Here is a 13,512-nt window from a genome sequence, read left to right as displayed (position 1 = left end):
TAAATAACAAAAATATCGACTTGGTACAGGCATTTTCTTATGTAGATAAACTGTTATCACAGAGATATGTCTCGCCTTTTTGTAATTTTGATTATGCAAATGTTGAAATTAAAATAGCAATACTTTAACATGTAAGTTATGCAAATATTCAAAGTCGATGAACCATGACTGAAGGTACATGGCTAAACAATCTCCATGGAATGAGATGTGCCAATGCTAATACAACTGCATACCAAATACCATTGACTTATTATAAGTCGTTCCCTTTAAACAAACCTAAACACAAACATTAACTTGTAAACTATGTAAAAGTTTCAAAGTCAATGAACATGATCAGGAGTGGGGCTATATAATCTCCATGGAAACGATACTTGCAAATGCCAATAAATTTGCATACCAAATATCATTGACTTAACATTAGCAGTTCATCTTATTAAACTGATCTAATCACAAACTCAAAATCATGTAAACTAAGCAAAAGTTTCAAAGTAAATAGACCATGACTGAGGGGGAGGGGCCAAATATTTTCCATGGAAATGAGATGTGCTAATGCTTATACAACCAATTAACATTGGCCTACCACTAATGGTTCCCCTTGAACTGACCTAATCACAAACTAATACATGTTAACTTAGCAAAATTTTCAAAGTCTATAGACCATGACTAAGGGGGCAGAGCCAAATAATCTCCATGGAAATGAGATATTCCAATGCTTATACAACTGCATTCCAAATATCATTGACCTACCACTAGTGGCTCACCATGATCTAGACCTAATCACAAACTAATACATTGTTGACGCTGCCGCCACCGGAAACAGCATACCTATGTCTCGCTTTTTGACTCCGTCAAGGCAAGACAAAAATGGTGGATTATACCTGGTTTTATAGCTAGCTAAACCTCTCACTTGTATAATAGTCACATAGAATTATATTGACAACAATGTGTGAACAAAACAAACAGACATAAAAAGTAAGAACGTCAAAAATGCAATGTTCAATAAAAATTACATTTCAAAGAGACATAGCTCCTGTAAAAATAATAGATCAGCGCTCATTTTTGGACTCACTCAAGACATTGAAAAACTGATACAGGGTTTTTTTCTGGGTATTTTGGGAAAAAGGATCCTGGGTAGATTTGGGAATTTTTTATGCCAATTTCAATGAAATTGGGAAAACAACAAATATACCAGATGTAAGTTTAAGTGTGTAAATAAAAATAAGGAGATGTGGTATGATTGCCAATGAGACAACTATCCACCAAAGTTCAAATGAAGTGGATGTAAGCAATTATAGGCAACAGTACAGCATTCAACAATGAGAATAAAATGCTTCGCTGGGCGCAGCTTGATACGACCGCAGAGGTCGAACCCTGAACAGTTGGGGCAAGTATGGACACAACATTCAAGCTTGATACAGCTCTGAATTTGAATTGTGATTAAATATTTGACACAGCATAGGTTTCTGACACAGAATGAATGTGGTCTAAAAACTAAAAAAAAATTAATTTACCTATTATGGTCCAATATCCAAAATCTAAATACATAGTTAGATTCAGCATATTAAAGAATCCAAAGAATTCAATTTCTGATGAATCAAACAGTTTAATTTTGGACCCTTTTGACCTCAATGTGGACCAATTTGATAACGGGGCCCAAAAATCAAAATACATGGTTAGATTCAGCATATCAAAGAACCACATATATTCAATTATTGTTGAAATCAAACAAAGTTTAATTTTGGACCCCAACTTGGACCAACTTGAAAACTGGGCCCATAATCAAAAATCTAAACACATGTTTAGATTCAGCATATCAAAGAACCCCAAGAATTCAATTTTTGTTAAAATCAAACTAAGTTTAATTTTGGACCCTTTGGACCTTAATGTAGACTAATTTAAAAATTGGAACCCAAAATTAAAAATCTAAATACACGGTTAGATTTGGCATATCAAAGAACCCCAATAGTTCAATTTTTGATGAAATCAAACAAAGTTTAATTTTGGACCCTTTTGACCTCAATATGAACCAATTTGATAGCGGGGCCCACAAATAAAAAATCTAAATACATGGTTAGATTCAGCATATCAAAGAACCCCATATATTCAATTTTTGTTGAAATCAAACAAAGTTTAATTTTGAAACCAATTTTGACCAACTTGAAAACTGGGCCCGAAATCAGAAATCTAAATTCATGTTTAGATTCAGCATATCAAAGAACCCCATATATTCAATTTTTGTTAAAATCAAACTAAGTTTAATATTGGACCTTTTGGACCTTAATGTAGACCAATTTGAAAACTGGACCCAAAATTTAAAATCTAAATACACGGTCAGATTTTATAACAAATAAATAAATGTGGTCAAAGATTTTACAAATCTAATGCGCCATACTGTGCAATTAAAGATTACTTCTTGAAATTTTTCAATATTTGAAATTTGAAAAAAAAAATATTTGAAGAATAATTCTTTTTAATTACTGAAATCTGAAATGAGAAAAAATTGACCCCCCACAATTTCTTTTTACCCCCCCCCCCCCCCTCTTTTTCCCCCAAAAAATTCTTTCCCTCAAGAAATGGTCATAATCTCAATTCAAATTTCCAATGGAGTTTGCAACCATAATTACCCAATTAAATTTTTACCATAGTGCTAACTTAATCTATTTTATAATAGAATTTAAAATATGGTGTCAAATCTTTCATATGGATTTTTTTGTAAAAAAAAAAAGATGCAACATTTGCAGATATTTTTACTGGTCTTCCTTTATAAATATGCATTTCTTTAAACATAATTTTAAAGCAGTGTAAGGGAAGTAATCAAAACTTTGTATTTGGATTACCTCCCTTACACTGTTTTAAATTGTCTTAATTGTTCATTAACCATTACTTTATACATAATTTAAAAGTAGTGTAAGGGAGGTAATTCAAATGATGTATTCGATTTATCTCCCTTACACTGCTTTAAATTATGTTTTGTACTAAAGTATTTGTCCATTAGTCAGGACAACCTTGTTTTTCCCCCTTTTTTGCCCCTAATTCCTAAACGGTTTGAGCCATAACCCCCCAAAGCAAATCCTAACCATCCCTTTGTGGTATGGAAACTTGTGGTATAATTTCAGAGAGATCCATACACCGTTCTACAAGTTATTGTCTGGAAACTAGAAAATGCTTATTTTTGGCCCCTTTTTGGCCCTTATTCCTTAACTGTTGGTACCATAACCCCCAAAATCAATCCCAACCTTCCTTTTGTGGTAAAATTTCATAGAGATCCATTCACTTAAACTAAAGTTATAGTGCAAAACCCAATGTGTCTTCGGACGACGATGACGACGCCGGATGATGACAATGACGACGACGACAATGATGACGACGCCAACGTCATTCCAATATACGACCGCAAAATATATAAAAATAGTGGAAACTGATTTGCCAGACTGACTGATGGACAGACAGACAGACAGACAGACAAACAGACAGAGTGCAAACCTAAAGTCCCCTTTGACTTCGACGGTAGGGGACTAACTATAACAAGAGTGCACACACTGAAATGTCTCGCCTTTTTATTGACCATTGGTTTTATGTTGATAGTCCTTAATATAAAGCTTTACTACAACTATTACATAAGCTTAACATGATCCAAGAAAATGAGGTCAAGGTCAGATAAACCAAACTGGAAATACATGTACACCTTACAATCATTCCATACACCAAATATGCTTTAAATATAGTTGACCTATTGCACATAGTATCTTAGAAACAAACTTAACCAGGAAAATTTAACATTGATCAATGAACCATGCAAATGAGGTCAAGGTCAGATGAACCCTGCATGACATGTACACCTTACAATCATTACATGCTTTAAATATAGTTGACCTATTGCATAAAATATCTAAGAAACAAACTTAACCAGGAAAATTTAAGATTGACCAATGAACCATGAAAATGAGGTCATGGTCAGATGATAATTGCCAGACAAACATATACACCTTACAATCATTTCATTAATCAAATATAGTTGACCTATTGCTTATAGTATTAGAAAAACAGACCATAAATAAATGGGGAATGTGTCCATGTGACACAGATGATGCCCCCGCTTGCATATCATATAAAGTTATAAAGGGATATAAATGAAGAACGATAAAAGTGACGCTACCCAAATTTGTACTTGATCTGAGTTTTGTGGTAATAAGTATTGTGTATAAGTCTCATAACATTTGGTTGAGGCTAAATTAAGTTAGAGAACAGAAACGAAAAATTCAGCAATATTTCCGTTTGTAAAGGGGCATAACTCTAGAACGGTAAAAGTAACGCCACCCAATTTCAAACTTGATCTGTATTATGTGGTAATAATCATTGTGTATAAGTTTCATAAAAATTTGGTTGAGGCAAACTAAAGTTAGAGAACGGAAAAGAAAAATTCAGCAATTTTTAGGTTTATAAAGGGGCATAACTCAAGAACAGTAAAAGTGACGTCACCCAATTTCGAACTTGATCTGTGTTTTCTGGTAATAAGCATTGTGTATAAGTTTCATAACATTTGGTTGAGGCAAACTAAAGTTAGAGAATGGAAACCAACTTTGGGATGGATGGACAGACGGACAAGGGTAAAACTTAATACGGAGGGGGGCATACAAAAACTTAACATTGAGCAATGAACTGTAAAAATGAGGTCAAGGACAAATAAAACATGCCAGACTGACATGTACATTGCAAAATATTTTTATACACCAAATATAGTTGACCTATTACATACAGTATTAGAAAAACTGACCAAAACACAAAAACTTAACTTTAACCACTGAACCATGAAAATGAGGTCAAGGTCAGATGACACCTGCCAGTTGGACATGTACACCTTACAATCATTCCATACACCAAATATAGCAGCCCTGTTGCTTATAGTATCTGAGATATGGACTTGACCACGAAAACTTAACCTTGTTCACTGGTCCATGAAATGAGGTCGAGGTCAAAAGAAAACTGTCTGACAGGCAGGAGGACCTTGCAAGGTATGCACATACCAAATATAATTATCCTATTACTCATAATAAGAGAGAAATTAACATTACAAAAAATCTTTACTTTTTTTTCAAGTAGTCACTGAACCATGAAAATCAGGTCAAGGACAATGAACATATGACAGACAGAAACTTCATAACATAAGGCATCTATATACAAAGCATGAAAGATCCAGGTCTTCTACCTTTCAAAATTTTAAGCTTTTAAGAAGTTTGTAAACGCCTCCGCCGCCGGATCACTATCCCTATGTCGAGCTTTCTGCCACAAAAGTCGCAGGCTCGACAAAAATCAGTTGAAAAAGACTTAACTCATCAGATGGATACAAATAGAAATACATCTAACAAAAACAGAGTGGACGTGGACGGGTACTTATACATCCCAAAAACAAAAAGACACTAATAAAATAGAGAATGGAAATGGGGAATGGGTCAAAGAGACAACAACCCAACCAAAGAGCAGAAAACAGCCCAAGGCCACCAATGGGTGTTCAACACAGCGAGAAAATCCCTCACCCGGAGGCAGGCTTCAGCTGGCCCCTAAACAAAAATATGTACTAGTTCAGTGAAAATGGACATCAAACTAAACTCCCAAACATATAAATGAACTAAAATTAAAAAAACATTCAAGACTAACAAAGGCCAGAGACTCCTGACTTGGGCCAGGCGCAAAAATGCGCTGGGGTTAAACATGTTTTGCGAGATCTCAACCCTCCCCCTATACCTCTAGCCAATGTTGAATAAACAAAAACACAGCAATACGCACAGTAAAACTCAGTTTAAAAGAAGTCCGAGTCCGATGTCAGAATAGGTAACAGAAGAAACTAGATATCATTGAGATGGGAGCCATCTCTGTGGGCCCCGCTGTGAATAATGTGTGGTAAAAAATTTGTATCTTTATCATTGGACATGGGGTTGTCAAATGAAACCAAAGTTTTTAACCTTGACCTTTGACCTAGGAAGTTGTACATAAATTATGACACACCCTCTGGTGTTGGTTTATATACATATCAAGTATAAACTTTGAAATCATAATGGTTCTCAAGATATATAGCGGACACGATCTTTACCATAGGACATGGGGTTGTCAACTAAAACCAAAGTTTTTGACCTTGATCTTTGACCTAGGAAGTGGAACATACATTATGACACAACCTCTGGTGTTGGTTAATATACATGTCAAGTATAAACTTTATAATCATAACGGTTCTCTAGATATAGAGCGGACACGATTTGTTATGGACGGATGGACGGACAGCCGGACAGACGGACGGACAGACGGACGGACAGACGGACGGACAGACTTATCACTATAGGGCGGCCACCATTCGGCGGGGCCCTAACTAAGCAACATGACAATGATACATAAATTAACAAAGGACTACTAGCAGTTACTGACATGCCAGCTCCAGACCTCAATTAAACTGATTGAATTATTATGTCTTCATCATATGAAATCAAGCACAATCCCTCCTGTTAGGGGTTTAGTATCACACACTTTTGTACCATCATAAAATATATGAGAAGAACATAACCCGTATCATGCCAACAACTGGTTTTAGAATAAATGTGTTTATTTCCTATGCAAAGACCCTATGAGTGAATCAATATTAATTCCAAAATATGCCATCTCAAATTAATGACCTGTCAACAGTATCCTAACTATATCCCTTCTGTATAAGTCTGTTTAAAGGTATGGTTAGCTTTTGAGATGAATGACGACATTTTTGTGCTTTGTATAGAATATTACCATAAAAGATTGGATGTGAAATACCTGAATGTATAAGATGTCTGAATGTTCATTTATATTTACAAATGATGTCCTTGTACAAATGTATTACTAGTTCGTGAAATCGAAAACCCTGGTGTTATAATTTTTTCAGTAATACAGAGATTTCTTTTGTTTAAATCAAATACATTGTTACATACATGAGTGAATCGAACAAGTTGAGGTATACAAACACCATAAGATGGTGACAAGGAAAAGTCACCATCTAAAAATGGATAATTAACAATAGGAAATGAAAAATCATCTCTTTTATCGTAAATTTTGGTATTAAGCTTCCTGTTAAATATATAGATATCAAGATCCAGGAAAGGGCAGTGTTCATTGTAAGTATTAGCTTTCTTTAAAGTCAGTTCAGCAGGATAAATCTCTTTAGTGTACATACTGAAGTCGTCATTATTGAGAGCCAATATATCATCCAAATATCTAAAAGTGTTATTAAATTTTTTGTATCAGATGTTTTTTCGATGGGTCTTTGCTGATTTTAGTCATAAATTGTACAGAAACAGGTCCGCAATAAGTGGTGCACAGTTAGTCCCCATTGGAATTCTGATAACTAAGTATAGTTTATTAGAAATTATCTTTTTTTGTGAAAATAAAAATAAGAAACTACATGATTGCCATTTATGATTAAGGTCTTTCCTTTTCCAAAAGGGAAAGACCTTACTGTATTTCTTCTGATTATTATTAAGGTCTTTAGGGAAAGACCTTACTTCTGATTATAAGGTCTTTCCATGGAAAATTTGCTTTTGTTCTCATTATTATTTTTATTTTTTTATTTTTTTTCTTCTTCTGCCCAATTTTTTTCTTTCGCTGTTTGGTTGTTTCACAAGATGTCGCTTAGATAATTGTTATATGATATCGAACAGTTTATACACTTTTGAAACTGACACAGCTTAACCAAATACTTTTCCTTATAAGAGTTATCTCCCTGAACACTCTTGTTATTTCTAATACTTTGCAACATTAGAAGAAACCGAAAAAATCTCTTTCCAAATTGCTCGTTATATCCTCACGATGTTTTGTTTAATTTTGACCTAAGTGGTATAGAGATTCCATATGACAGTTATTTCCCCTTCTGTATTTGATATTAGTGAAATGTATTTGTAACTGGCAAACCATAAGTGATAAAGATCTAGGGTCTTTTTTTTTTTTGAGGTCCTTGGTTCATTAAAAAGAAAATGAGGTCAAGGTCATGTTCAAAATTTTGATTTTGGCTTGTTATCACTTATTTTCAGAAATGGTTTAAGATATCGACAAAATATTTTAACAGAATTGTTTAGTTGCGACATGTTGTAACACATAAATTTAGGTTAAATGGTTACGTAGACATTTATCAGGAGTTTTCTCCCTCTTATATTCTAAATTAGCCCTATGGTGATATAACTCATTATCCATATATATAGTAGAGACCTAGGGTCTTTTGATTTAAGATCCTTGTTTTATGACCTTGAAATTGGGGTCATGGTCAAAGTTTGATTCAGCGTTCTAGATTTTTACCTTTGCTCTTACTTCTTATTGGTTAAAGATAAAGTCAGAGGGTCTTTTACATTTGGTTACAGATATATGACCTTAAAGAAAATCAACCAGATGTGACCTTTAGTAAACAGGAAATAGCCATTTTTTGCATTATTTTCATGTACAATTTACAAGAATTTTATATCGTTGGAATCAGTGTGAAGTCAGGTTCAAATGTATCCAGAATTAGCTTTTTGTAACTGATGTACCTACTTATCTCCCTTATTTTTAGCAAAAGTATATAAAAACCCTATATTTTCTGAATCAGCATAAATTAAGCTATTATCTTACACCAGAATTGTCATTTTTAACTAAAATTGAATAATTTCCTGTCTGTATATGTCTATTTGGGGTGGAAAGACCTTCAATTGTTCTCTGAACAATTGATTTTTAATCTTCTTTTTTTTCTTCTGCTGTCCGAGATGTTTTTATGTTACTTGACATATTGAAAGGATTTTTGGCCTATGATATTGTACAGTGATTACGATTTCACCATTCATCCTGCGTGACCGAACACTTTTTCTTATAGGAGTTATCTCCCCGCAACCCCTTTTTCTTGTTATCTTCATTTCTCTAACCATAAATGATATTGACAAAAATATTCTACTCTTAAGGATGTTTTGATTAAGTTTAACCGAAGTGATCCAATGACGTCTTATGTGAGTTATTTCCCTTTTAAAATTTAACAAAGGAGATATGTTGAATAAATTCATACACCGTAAGTCATAGAAACCTAAAGTCTTTAGATATGAAGTCCTTGGTTCATTTGGAGGAAATTGAGGTCAAGGTCATAGGTCAATGTCATGTTCTTAATTTTGAACTTTGCTTGTTATCTCTATTCCAAAGAAACCATAACAGTTAATGATAAGATGCTTTTGCCAAATAATTGTTCACGACATGGCGCAATTTCATTCTGTTTCAGTCGAAGTGTTTCGGTCACCCATTATAGGAGTTTTCTCCCCTTATGCATTTGAAATCAGTATTACTCCTCAACCATACAAGTGAATGACCTGGGATCTTTTGATTTGAGATCACTGACCTATGACCTTGAAATTGAGTTCAAGGTCAAAGATCAATTTGACGTTTTAGATTTTGACCCTTTGCTAAAAATTTATAATGGTTCATTTTCAAACCATTAGGTCTTTTGCATTAGGTTGGTAGACATATGACCTTTAAAAAGGTCAACCGTTTTTCAAATTTAATTCTTTATTAATGAAGTTGAGGTGGAAAGACCTTCAATTGTTCTCTGAACAATTGGTTTTTAATTAAGGTCTTTCCTTTTCCAAAAGGGAAACCCCTTACTGTATTTTTTTCTGATTATTAAGGTCTTTCCTTTTCCAAAAGGGAAAGACCTTACTGTATTTCTTCTTCTGATTATTATTATTATTCTTTTTTTGTCTGCCAATTTTGACAAAATTTCCCTCCGTAACCGTAAGACATGTCGCTTTCAGGTTCACACTTTGTATCGGTGTCACAAATAACCATCCGGAACTCAACCTGTGAGCCGTAAAATTTTGTCAGTCCAGAGTTATCTGCCCAAAACCTAAAAACCTTGACCGAAAAGGTTTGACCTTGCCATGCAACTTTGTTACATTTAGACCTTGCCGTAAGGGGCATAACCCTGCTAATGGTTTCTGAAAAGACAAAATTAGCTTTTAACTATTAAACCAAAGGTCCTAGACCAATGGGGTCTTCAGCAATGATATTGGGGACCAATGACCTTGACAAAGGTCACAAGATCAAAGGTCAAGGTCATGCCCCAGATAACCAATTATGTGTTTTTGACCTTACTTAAAGGGTAACAAGTGTGTTTTAAAGCTTCTTTAACGTTGACCTTGACTTTTGACCTTACTTCTTGTTTGTAACCCTTATATGTACAGGAATCATCACTTATTTAGGTCATCAAGGCACAACTTTGGTACATTTTGACCGAAGAGATTTGACCTATCTGCAAGGGGCATAACCCCCATTAGCGGTTTCTTAAAAGACAAAACTTTTTATTAATATCGTAAGAGCAAATGCAATGTGATTTCCATTATAATCTATATTTCCAAGAGGCATAACTTGTTAGAAATATTTGATCAGAACTTATTTTCGAAAGTGTCAAAGACATTGCTGATATAAACCTACGGTATAAGTTTCATAAAATTCTGGCAAGAATTGAACACATGAGAGCGATAACATTGCAATTTTCCATATAATTAATATTTTCAAGGGCATAACTATTTTAAAAATAACTGATTGGCACTGATTTTTAAACTCTTCAAGAACATTGATATAAATTTCATAAAAATCTGGCAAGAATTGTACACATTAGAGCACTCATAAGGCAATTTTTAATATAATTAATATTTCCAAGGGGCATAACTCTTTTCAAATTATTTATCGGCACTGATTTTCAAATTTGCCCAAGACATTGCTAATATAAACCTATGATATAAGTTTCATAAAATTCTGGCAAGAATTGAACAGACAAGAGTTCTTAAGATGCAATCTCTATATAATTTATATTTCCAAGGGCATAACTCTTTTAAAAATAATTGATCAGCAATGATTTTCGAACTCGTCCAAGACAATGTTGATATAAACCTATGATATAAGTTTCATAAAAATCTGTCAAGAATTGAACACATGAGAGCATTAACGATGCAATTTTCCATAAAATTAATATTTCCAAGGGCATAACTCTTTTAAAAATTATGGATCGGCACTGATTTTCTAACTCACCCAAGACATTGCTAATATAAACCTATGATTTAAGTTTCATAAAATTCTGGCAAGAAATGTACACATGAGAGTGTTAACGATGCAATTTTCCATAAAATTAATGTTTCCAAGGGGCATAACTCTTTTAAAAATAATTGTTAGGCACTGATTTTCAAACTCGTCTTAGACATTGCTGATATAAACCTATGATATAAGTTCAGGTTGATACCCTGGTAGGGTTATGCCCCTTTGAAAATTAACCGATGTCAGTTGGCCACTTAAACTCAGAAACCGTAAGTCGTGGCCACCTATGATCTTCACCAATGATCATCAATTCATGTGACCTTGAAAATAGCTCAAGGTCAAACTTTTACATTGACCTTTGACCTTACACCTTGTTATGGGATAATCTCAGAAACCATTATACTTAAAGTCTTGAATAGTGGAAAATGTTTGGGTCATTAAGGCACAACTTTGTTACATTTTGACCGAAGAGATTTGACCTTGCGGTACCCCTTAACCCCTGTTCACGGTTTGCAAAAAGACAAAATTAGCTTTAACTCTTAAACCATAGGGTCTTTTGTATTGACATCTGGGACTAATGACCTTGACAAAAGTCAGAAGGTCAAAAGTCATGTCCTAGTTAACGAATTTTATGTTTTTTACCCTATTTTGAGGGTTCTATGTGTGTTTTCAAGCTTTTTAAGGGTTGACCTTGACCTTTGAACTTACAACATGTTATGAGATATCTCTAAAACCATTACACTTACAGAATTTTGGATTAGTGAAAAATGTTTGGGACATTAAGGCGTAACTTTGTTAAATTTTACCAAAGAGATTTGACCTTTCTGTAAGGGGCATAACCCCGATTTACAGTTTCTGAAAAGACAAAATTAGATTTAACTCTTGACACAAAAAGTCCTAGACCCATGAGGTCTGTTGCAATGACATTGTGGACCAATGACCTTGACAAAGGTCATATGGTCAAAGTCAAGGTCATATCCCAGTTAGTGAATTATGTGTGTTTGGCCTAATTTTAGGGGTTTTTAAAGCTTTCCAATGCATTCTACATCTACAAAAACATATATTCTACATTATGGAAAGGAAAGACATTTTAATTCTATTTTTCTGTCCTTTTGTTTTTAAACTGTACAAAACGCAATCAAGTTTATTTTAGTATCAAAATAAGGTTCTTCTAAGAACACACATGCGATAAGACTTTATCGTTTTTTTACCTTTAAAGACAGTAACAGTTCAAAATAATAAATTTAGGGATAGAAATAATTGTTTTTTATCTATCCAAGTGGGCTTACAGTTTTCTAAATTCACTTGCCCTCCAGATTTTTACTTGCCTTTCAAAATTGAAGAGAAATTACCTCCTGGATATGCTGTAATGTGTTTACATTATAAAAACATCCAATATCAAATTATTTTAGTGACAAACAAAAGTTATGTAACATTTTATTAGAATTTGACATGAAAATTTGTGGACTAAAAATATCTTAAGAGTTTCTGTATAAAATATTTCCTGTTTCTTCTTTCATTATCATATGTCTTTTGGTTTTAAATTCTAGAGTTTATATTTAATAGCTGTATTTTGTTTATTTATTTATATGCATTTGATCGGCAAACCCAGAATTAGCTTTATCCGCTTCCGGAATCTGATCTGATATTGCATTGTATACATTTCTGGTTAAATAATACATTTCTGGTTAAATAATACTAATACAGAATGGTATTCAGACGATCTTAAGGCTGCCACAAACAGTTATTTAAACTAACAAAACATCTTATGGGTAAACAACAACAAACCCCGTTGCCAAGTTCATCCTCAGATTTAGAACTGTCAAACTCATTTGCTGATTTTTTCGTTAATAAGGTTGTAACAATAAGAGATGGACTAAGAGACCAAAACGTAGTGAAGGGTAACAACATGGCATTTCTACAGGCTGATGTTGAATTCACTGGTACACCTTTGTTGTCATTTAAACACACAACCAATGATGAGATAAGAACTATCATTCTAAAGGTACCGAACAAGTCCTGCGAGCTTGATCCTATTCTGTCGAACCTCTTGAAGCAGTGTTCCGATGTTGTCATGCCACTAATTTCAGATATCGTCAATGCCTCATTTGATTAGAAAATCGTGCTGAAAGACCTCAAACAGGCTTTTGTGAGACCTCTTCTGAAAAAACCCGGACTTGATTCCGAAATTTACAAAAATTACAGACCAGTGTCCAATTTACCCTTTATTTCAAAAACTCTAGAAAAGGTAGTTGATAAGAGACAAGATGCTCATTTGGACTCTAACTCATTGTGTGATCCACTTCAGTCAGCATAAAGACCACGTCATTCAACTGAAACTGCACTGGCTAGAGTACATCATGATATAAATGCGGCTTTAGATAAACAGTCATCAGTTGTATTGGTGCTCTTGGACCTTTCTGCTGCATTCGATGTCATAGATCACAGAATTCTTCTGGA

At 33.9% G+C, this 13,512-nt stretch overlaps 1 protein-coding gene and 1 long non-coding RNA gene across 4 annotated transcripts in view; one reads left to right on the top strand and one right to left on the bottom strand.

Annotated features, from left to right (window-relative positions):
* Positions 1-13,512, top strand: part of LOC127709752 (uncharacterized) — a 324,446-nt gene that overhangs the window by 164,810 nt on the left and 146,124 nt on the right. The window lies entirely within an intron of this gene.
* Positions 1-13,512, bottom strand: part of LOC127709706 (integrator complex subunit 10-like) — a 318,221-nt gene that overhangs the window by 240,732 nt on the left and 63,977 nt on the right. The window lies entirely within an intron of this gene.

The sequence above is a fragment of the Mytilus californianus genome, unplaced genomic scaffold, assembly GCF_021869535.1.
Source record: "Mytilus californianus isolate M0D057914Y unplaced genomic scaffold, xbMytCali1.0.p SCAF_7, whole genome shotgun sequence".
Lineage (NCBI taxonomy): Eukaryota > Metazoa > Mollusca > Bivalvia > Mytilida > Mytilidae > Mytilus > Mytilus californianus.
Note: the sequence above shows the minus strand (reverse complement) of the source record. Positions and strands in the feature narration are given on the sequence as shown.